This window comes from Morone saxatilis, unplaced genomic scaffold (assembly GCF_004916995.1).
Source record: "Morone saxatilis isolate NCDOM2014 unplaced genomic scaffold, NCSU_SB_2.0 Contig3, whole genome shotgun sequence".
Lineage (NCBI taxonomy): Eukaryota > Metazoa > Chordata > Actinopteri > Moronidae > Morone > Morone saxatilis.
Genome location: NW_023339873.1, coordinates 1923561 through 1932142, shown reverse-complemented (window position 1 = coordinate 1932142; position 8582 = coordinate 1923561).

Genomic DNA, 8582 nt, shown 5'->3' with positions numbered 1-8582 from the left:
TCCACCGTGGAAACAGGCAACATTTCCTCCACAATATATGCGGCTACAAGCCTATCTATCTCCGCTTTTGTTGCTAATTTTTGCTCAAAGTCAAGCCTTGCCTGTTTTGTTGGTGTCGGACTCTGTCGCCTCTACTCTCCTTCCTCGTCTTCTTCGTCTTTCGTGCGTCTTCTGCTCCTGCTCAAGTCACGTCCACACTATGGTCACGTCTACATGTCACGTGACATGACGTAAGTGAGGTCAAACCATAGGGTCAAACGAGCGTTGCATAAGCACGCATAGAAAGGGACGTTTGATTTGTGTTTTCCGTCCTCCCAAAGAAGCGCAAGTAACAAGATCATTTTTGATTCGTAACTGTAATGTGATTACTGACGTTATCAACAGTAATGCGTTACATTACTGCGTTACAGACAAATGTAATCTGATTACAGTAACATGTTACCCCCAACACTGTCCAGGACACATATCCATTGTTTCAACTGCATTATGTTTACTGTATTTGAATGTGAGGCAGGTCAAACACACAGTGAAATACAGTTATTGAATTGCTGTTGTAATAGTATGTACTCTCTCGATGTCTTAATCTGCAAATGAGCAAATAACTGTTCATTATCAGCTTGATGATGATGTTTTAATGAAGGCTACAATATTTTTCAAGTAATAACAGTTCTTATCTTTATTTACCGTATGTACGTAATTTAATGTATACAAAAACAACCAAGTGCTAGGGTGTTAGATGGAAGGACATTTATGAAGCATGCTTGCCTCCAACAAACAGTTGCCATCAAGTTGCATCATGGGAAATGTAGAAGCTTATGTTTTTGGACCATACAAAGGAGGAAAGGTCAGGATATCTCTGCCTCTGTGGCTTCGATTTTGACCGTTCTTTTTGTAACCTGTCTCTTGTTAATCCCTGTAGTGTCTCGTTCAGGGCAATTAACATAATCAATAATGGTTCCCCATTTTAAAAGAGAACGTGTCCAACCCTTCAAAGGAAAACGATATCTTCAAATGCAATTTTTATGTTGAAGAAAAGCACATTTACAAGGCAACGTTTAAGACTTTCTGTATCACATTTGCACATTAAATCACACAGACTGAAGCTCTGGTTGCGACAATCCCACATTTCTGTCTGTCCTTTTTAAAGTCAGAACTGATAAATATCACTGCTTTGATATCAACACCAGACGGGTGTCACAGTCGCTGACGGGGTGACTGAATGTGTTTGAAATGTAGCGCACCGCACGCTCCACAATACTCCGTTTTACTGCGTTAAATTGCCTTTTAAAAGCATTTTCACAAATAACTTCACCACATCTAGTATCTTTAAGAGCCGACACTCGTTCCAGCTTGATTTATTGATCAAGGCAGTCTTTTTAGAGACGGCTGTAATCTTTTTTTCTAATGCAGTAATTACCCTCATGTGGGTTTTTTATCTGCGTGCCAAGACATGATGTAGTCATTCAGAGAGAGTCAGGCAGAGACGACAGGCGAGAGACGAGACGCAAGACAATGTGGAGACGCTCGGGCTCTCACAGCGGCACCAGGCCTGTCAGATCTGCTTTTTCCATCCACCGCTACAGTTAATAAAACTCAAATGTTGAGGATTTTTTATTGACTTTGGTGTTAATCAGACTTCTCCTGCATCAGTCAGCTTTCCCAACTTGGCAGCTACGTGACTTTAGTGCCAAAAGACAGAGATGCTTTTGAAATTCAAGGACCAACGGGGGTTTTTACAGCCAGGCATGTATCAGCATACACAGTTTCTCAAAATAGAAATACTCAAGAGTCATTTTTCTGCTATGAGTCATTCCAGTTAAAGAAATGAGTCTTTGCACTTCCTTGTAAACATTCAATGAGTTGACAGTATCCCAACAGCCTGTACAAAGTTATAGGCTTTAGTGATTGCTGTGACATAGTTGCTGTTATAAATGTTTTGGATTTAGTGGCAACTAGTGGTGGTGAAGATTGCCACTCATTGCCTAACCTCAAGGGAAAAAGTACAGTTACGGATGTCCAAATCAAGTTTTTTAGCCCCCAATCCGATCCAAGTCATTTAATATTGATTATCTGACTTAACTTAACCTTTGAGATTGGATCGAGACCTCCATAACTATGTTGGTCGCGAAATGCGCGGAAAACACAGACATCTCTATCTGGAGTCAATGTTTGGTTTTTTGGACACCAGGTTCAATTTTATGCGTTTTTTTGCTGCAGTTAGATAAGGACAGGACACAGACGGAGAAAGGGGAGAGAGCGGCACCAGAGCTGACTGGTCATCAGGAGAAACTCTCCTTGTTCTTGACACTCTAGACCCAACTGCTTTATTCTTTTTCTGTATTGTACATTTCAAGATTTCTACACGTGACAAGTTTAATCAGATGACACAAAACGCACAAACCGAATACAGACTTGATATGCAAAGGCCTTACTGTAGAAACATGGCAGCCTCAATGGAAGACGACCCGCTGTAGATAAAACATCTCATTCTAAGGTAACGAAAACACGATTCCTATTTTCAGATGATTATACACAAGTGAAAACATACCTATGAATATTGTATTCCATTTCCGCCACTAGATCCTCCTTGTTACACACTGGACCTTAAATTGAATTTACAGTTAGCAACCTAACATTTTTGCGTTAGCAGTGGTGGATGACTTTCGACTCTCTGACACGACTGAAGACTTTCTTCTTTATGTTATTGGCTGGAGGGGATGGTACGCCTCACTTTTTATATTTAGGACATTTTGGTCTATGCGGTATATGCCTACCTGATGAAGGTTGTATAGATGCAAAGTATCAAGCGTATCGATCATCAGTGTGTCTCTTCACTTTTTGACTGTTTAATGAAGAAAAGTTTCGGTATGAGTTTAGAGGATGATGATGGGTGTGACTCTGTGATGCTGTGGGCTGGATGAAGGGAGTGATCCTCTCTCTCAGCCCTCGGGGATCAGAAAACAGTGGCAGTGGAGAGCTGACTCAGCTGTGGATAAACCCGGCACAATAAATTGGCCGGCAGAGACACGCGACTGTAGCTCAAAAGTGTGAAAACAATATGTACGTAATCTTTCCATTGAGATCTCGCCAAGGCGTTACCCAGCTCACCTCTGGAGTTTGTCTTCAGGCCTGTGGAGGTGGATGATCCTCCCTCTCCTTTGTGCCAGAGACCTGTTTTCCTCAAAGCGCCAAACATGAATCTTAGCAACAAGAACTTCAGGCAGGAGAAAACAGACAAAACCTACAAGAGCTCCGTAGATCCAAAGCAGTTCTCTGTTTGCTATTCTGGCCAGAAGCAGCGAGATCAGGTTAAGTAGTTAAAGTTGTAATTTTGAGCTACAGTTTTACAAACTTCTCTGCAGTCACTATATGTTTAAGGAAAAAGGTTGGGAACCACTGTGCTGCCACATAATGGCGACCCGAGCAGCCAAGGGTTCAGTGCTTTGCTGAAAGGCACCTCAGTAGAGCCCAGGAGGTGAACTGACACCTCTCCAGCTACCAGCTTACACTATATTTAAACTAAAAACTAAAACGTTTAAAAATACATTTTAGTTACTGAAGTAGTGAACTAGACTTTAGAAAAAATAAAGAAAAGTAACTGAAACATATGGAAGCCCATTTCCTCAAATCAGAGATACTAAGTCAGCATTTTTGTTTGTCATTATAATGACTTACAGAATTGTTGTTTTGTCACATTGAGAGAGATGGGCTTCCATAGAAATGATATAAATAAAATAAGAACACACAGGAAATTAGTTTGTCTTTGTCAATTTTGTCAAATTTGTCAACACAACATGCATGAGGAAGCAGCGTAATACCTATTCTTACATCCTGCCCCTGACAAATACCCCCAATATTGTAATAAAAAACAGAAACTCATACCAAAACTAATAAAAACTAAAACTAAACATTTTTTGACAATAAAAACTAAACTGAAATGAGCAAACCCACTTTAGAAACATATTGACACTGAATTGAAAACAAAACTTAAACTGACTTAAACTGGCAACCCTCTGGTTCCCAAGCCAAGTCCCTACAGGCACTGCCCCAAACAACATGCTTTTTAGAAAAAACAGCCAGTATATGTTGAATAAAGTCTAAAAGAGTCAAAGTAGAGCATCTCAAGACTTAAATTGCTGCTGTTATGTTTTCATTTTTCTTATGTAAATGCAGTTGTACTCTGTTTGCTGCCACTGAGACCAGACCTGTTGTCAGAGCTCGAGTTTGTTTTAGGAAATCCATGAAGCTGACGACACGAGCCAAATCTGACCAACAGCCTCATGCAGCTTTTCTCTTTCACAATTTTACGGACACGCAATCAAAGCCACACGCAGCCAAGAAAGCACACACACACACTCACACACAAGACAGTCCCCTCCCTCATTCTGTGTTTCCATTGGTCCATCGGTGCAGCCAAAATGACCACAGATTAGATAGCTGTCATAGATTGATGTCCATAAACTACAGCTTCTCTCGCAGCTTCAGAGGAAAACAGACGAGGTCTTATTACCGCATGCACACAATCCTCTGTGCGGTGTGACTTTAAAGGCGCTGACACACCAAAGAGGCAGTGTGAGCATGGTTTGACCTGCTGTGACCTCCCCTGCCGTTGAACTCGCAGACCTCACTGGCCTCCGTCCGCTCGGTTTCCACGACAGAGCCGGAGCCCCGCCCAGCTGACTGTCACCATAATGACGCCTGCGACTGCACCCGCTCGGCTCAGAGAGGTCACAGAGGCATGAGTGTAGCCCTCAGCACGGCTTGGCAGCACCGGACCGCATAATAGGCTAATCACTGTAAAACAAACATGCTGACTTACCCACAACCCCCCTCCAGCCTAACCCTCCTACCCAGCATGATTTAGGAGATTGTGGTATACGGTGGAGGCGAACTGCAACTGCAGCCCTCATTCTCACCATGGCATTAAATTTGAAGAGGATACGTGGTCTCCAAGCAGTGAAAACAGTATTTATACTTGAATAACAGCATTTTCCTGCTGCTGTTCTGTGTCGAATTCAGCTCTGAGGCAGAACGGACACCCTGGATGTGAGCAGACTGAGGAGATGGTATCTGTTTGTTGCATTCTGACAGAGTTTAGCATCAGTAAAGTACCACAAAATACAACCTGAAAAGTAGCCAATCGTACTGACAGCCACAGTTGACCTCATGAATCTTTAGATTTCACTTTATGACTCTCCACTTTCACAAAGTTTTTTGTCTCATTTTACAAACACATCAACAAAAGGGCAAGTCAAATCACGTCTGACCTCTCCCGCTCTGCGGGCTACAGTTTGCTTTGGAGACTTTGAACTATGCTGCTTAATTAACAAGTTATAGACGTTATTCATATATTTTTTGTCAAAGCCACAGGAAGCCACTGGAGAGGGCTATAGAAACGCTACAGTTCATTGTATGAAATGAATCGCTGATGTCTCAGTTGCTCCAGGAATTTGCGATGTTGCGATTGTAACAGTTTGTGCAAATTCAGCTGATCCCCATGAATTCTACTACAACTTTTCTGCAAATTTATTTCATTGTACATTCCTGCGCAATTTTTTTAGCCATCCATCACCAAACTTTCTAGTTGTGAAGATGCAGACCTGTGCGTCTCAAATTTATGCTCCAAACAGTGTAATTTTATTCTTTGCCTTTGATTTTTAATGAATTATTGAATTTCTTTAAAGAAAATCTAACCTTCAAACCTGGCATTTTAGGCTGCAACAATCAAGAGACTGATGTCTACATGTGTGATATTGCTCTCCTTGGCAGCAGATTATTCATTTAATATTAAAATGACTTCCTCTAAAAGGTGTGTGTCATGCTTCACAAGAAAATAAAAGTTGTGCACAACCTAAAATGTGAAATCAGTCAGACATCATTGCAAGGAGAAACTATAATTCTGCTCTTACAGTTTCTTCTGTTCCTGCTGGGGGATACGGAGAGCAGTTGGCACCATGAACCACAGTGTGCACGCATGAATATTGGCCACGGTTTCGCCATGCAAAGCGGTTTCCTAACTCCTGACCATCAAACTACTTTCCAAACAGTTGCCGAGTGCGACAGTGAAAACACAGCGTGTGTATGTTCATTTTCTATTCAGGTCAGTTGCAGCAGTGCACACTGGCACGCAGCATGGTACTTCTGTAATATGTTATTATGGCTGTATGGAAGCTTTTGGAAGAGCCCATGACACCAACAAATAACATAGCAGAGGAGAGGGACTGTTTTTCCTGCCTACATTTGGACACCCCCAACCCCCTGCTGCCACCCCCCCGTTGTGTAACCCTACCAGTGTCACATGCATGTCCCTCTGTGTAACTGAAGTGGTTGTAAAGGGAGGCGGGAGGGGAGGGCAATAAGAATAAGAAGCGTGGTTACATTTCAGCCCGCCTGGTGCCAAGGTCCTATTGAAAATATACGGGCTCGGGCCCTAACCCCCACGTTTCCATGCCTCCCCTGCCATGGCAACAAAACATGGAAATGTGAAAACAATGTGAGCAGTTTCAGCCGTGCCCACCGCCACAATGAGCCGTGCAATTAGCCGTTTCGACCAAGGAGGGGCCACTTATTGGATTTGAGAGGGCTGAATTGTCGACGGGGGCCACTTGAGGGGACGCCGGTTTATAACGCCACTGCGGGATCTGGTCCAGGATCTGGTGTTCGGTGCGGGTAGAGTGCCACTACCTCCCAGTTGCAAGGGCAATTAGCCTAATGGAGCTCTCAGCTTGCTGCACATTACTGGTTTGGACGGGGAGCGGGTGTCACTTCTCCACATAATCAGCTCTGTTTGCTTTATTTCTCCTCCCTTTTCCCATTATGTTCTATTCTGATATTATCTGCTGAGTCCATTAACCCAACGTTGTGGCCGATTAACAACCGATTTTCATTTGGAGAACAAACTCAACTTCAGCTCCAGCTGCAGCTTGGTTTTAAAAGAAACTATTTTCAATAAAATACACCCAGAAGTAGCAGATCAGATTAGATCAGATCTATTTTATTTTTATATCTTATGCCTTAACTCACATCTAAAAAGTGTATTTTCTCCTATAATAGACACTGGTTTCTGCAGGTAACATTAATTGATGTCCTGTCCAGACTTTTTTGACTAGGAGGGGCACAAGTGGGGCACTGATGTGTATGTGTCTCAGCTTTCCAGTCATTCCCAATTTATGCAATTCCGATACTGTTTATGGACCCCAGTTTGCAGAAATATTAACTAGGCAAAATTATTAATTTAACACATTTATACCACGTGTGTTGCATGTTTTTTGTCCAAAACTCGCATGGAATTAGCATAAAGTGGGCATGTCTGCAAAGGGGAAACTTGTGGGTCAGAGGTCAAGGGATTCTTTTAAAATAAACAATCAGCTGCTTTCCTGGAGAAAACAGTGTCATTTCACATAGATTGTAATGGATGGTTCTGATTCTCAGTTCAGATTAGAGTTGGAGGACTGTGCTCTTCCTACCTCTGTGTGCTTCTAATCCCCTTTGACTTTATGTAGCCATAACCCTGTACATCCAAACCGCTCGGATCAACAATATATATATATAAACTACAATTTAGTAAATGCAGTCCATCAGTCTGTTGCAGTGGTTCCCAACCACTAGGGGTCGCCACTGAGGAGTAGAAAATATACACAGTAGGCCTATATCTCAGCATTTTCTTCATTTCTGTGAAGAAAACTAATAAAATAGTTATTTAATGTTATACGTTTAGATTATTATTTAAGATCTAAAACTTAAAAAAAACCTTAAACGTTCACCATTTGGATCTATTATTTATCACTTGTTCTGTACTGTTATTGTTGTATAATATTAAATATCCATCACTCAGTTTACTCAGTGATAGAAAGGGTTCCCTTAAGTGAAAAGGTTGGGAGCCACTGTTGCTCTATTGCACTTGTTTTATCACTCCACCCTTTTGGAGCTCCACATTCCTCCACCCCTCCCCTTGCGTACATTCTTCCCTTACTGACTTTTTGTGTTCAAAATCATGACAAGGAGATTCTGGAAGACACGGAATGCAGGACTTTAGGTGTCTGTGTGTGTTTATGATCCACAGAGACTCACAAAGGTTTTCGGACGTCTTACAACAACAGTGTGAAATGTTCCTGAGGACATATGTGAGGGAACACTGCACTCTAGTGTTGTGTTTAGGTTAGTGCAACATAAGTGTCTTTTTATTCTGCTCTTTAGCTTCTTTTGTCATCAGAAGTTGTTTCTTTTTTAATCAAAACAAAGCAAAATAGTAAACCCAGGAATCTCAGAAGATATTAATTTTGTTATTGTGTAAAATCACATGCATCACACACTAGTTTAAGTCACATGGGTTTCCAAACAGTATAAAATCCATCAGTGTTTCATCCAACTGCCTGCAATCCACTCACAATCATTCATTTAGACATTACCACAGGCTGAGTCACTCCATACTACCCTTCCTTTAAAAAAACAACACTGTATTGGTAAGAGTGTTACATAAATCAAATGTGTTGCTTTCACAGTGAAAGGTTGTAGCATTTGCCTGCATCATTGCACATATTCAGCAGGTAGATAAATGCACACTCTCTCTCACTCTCTCTCTC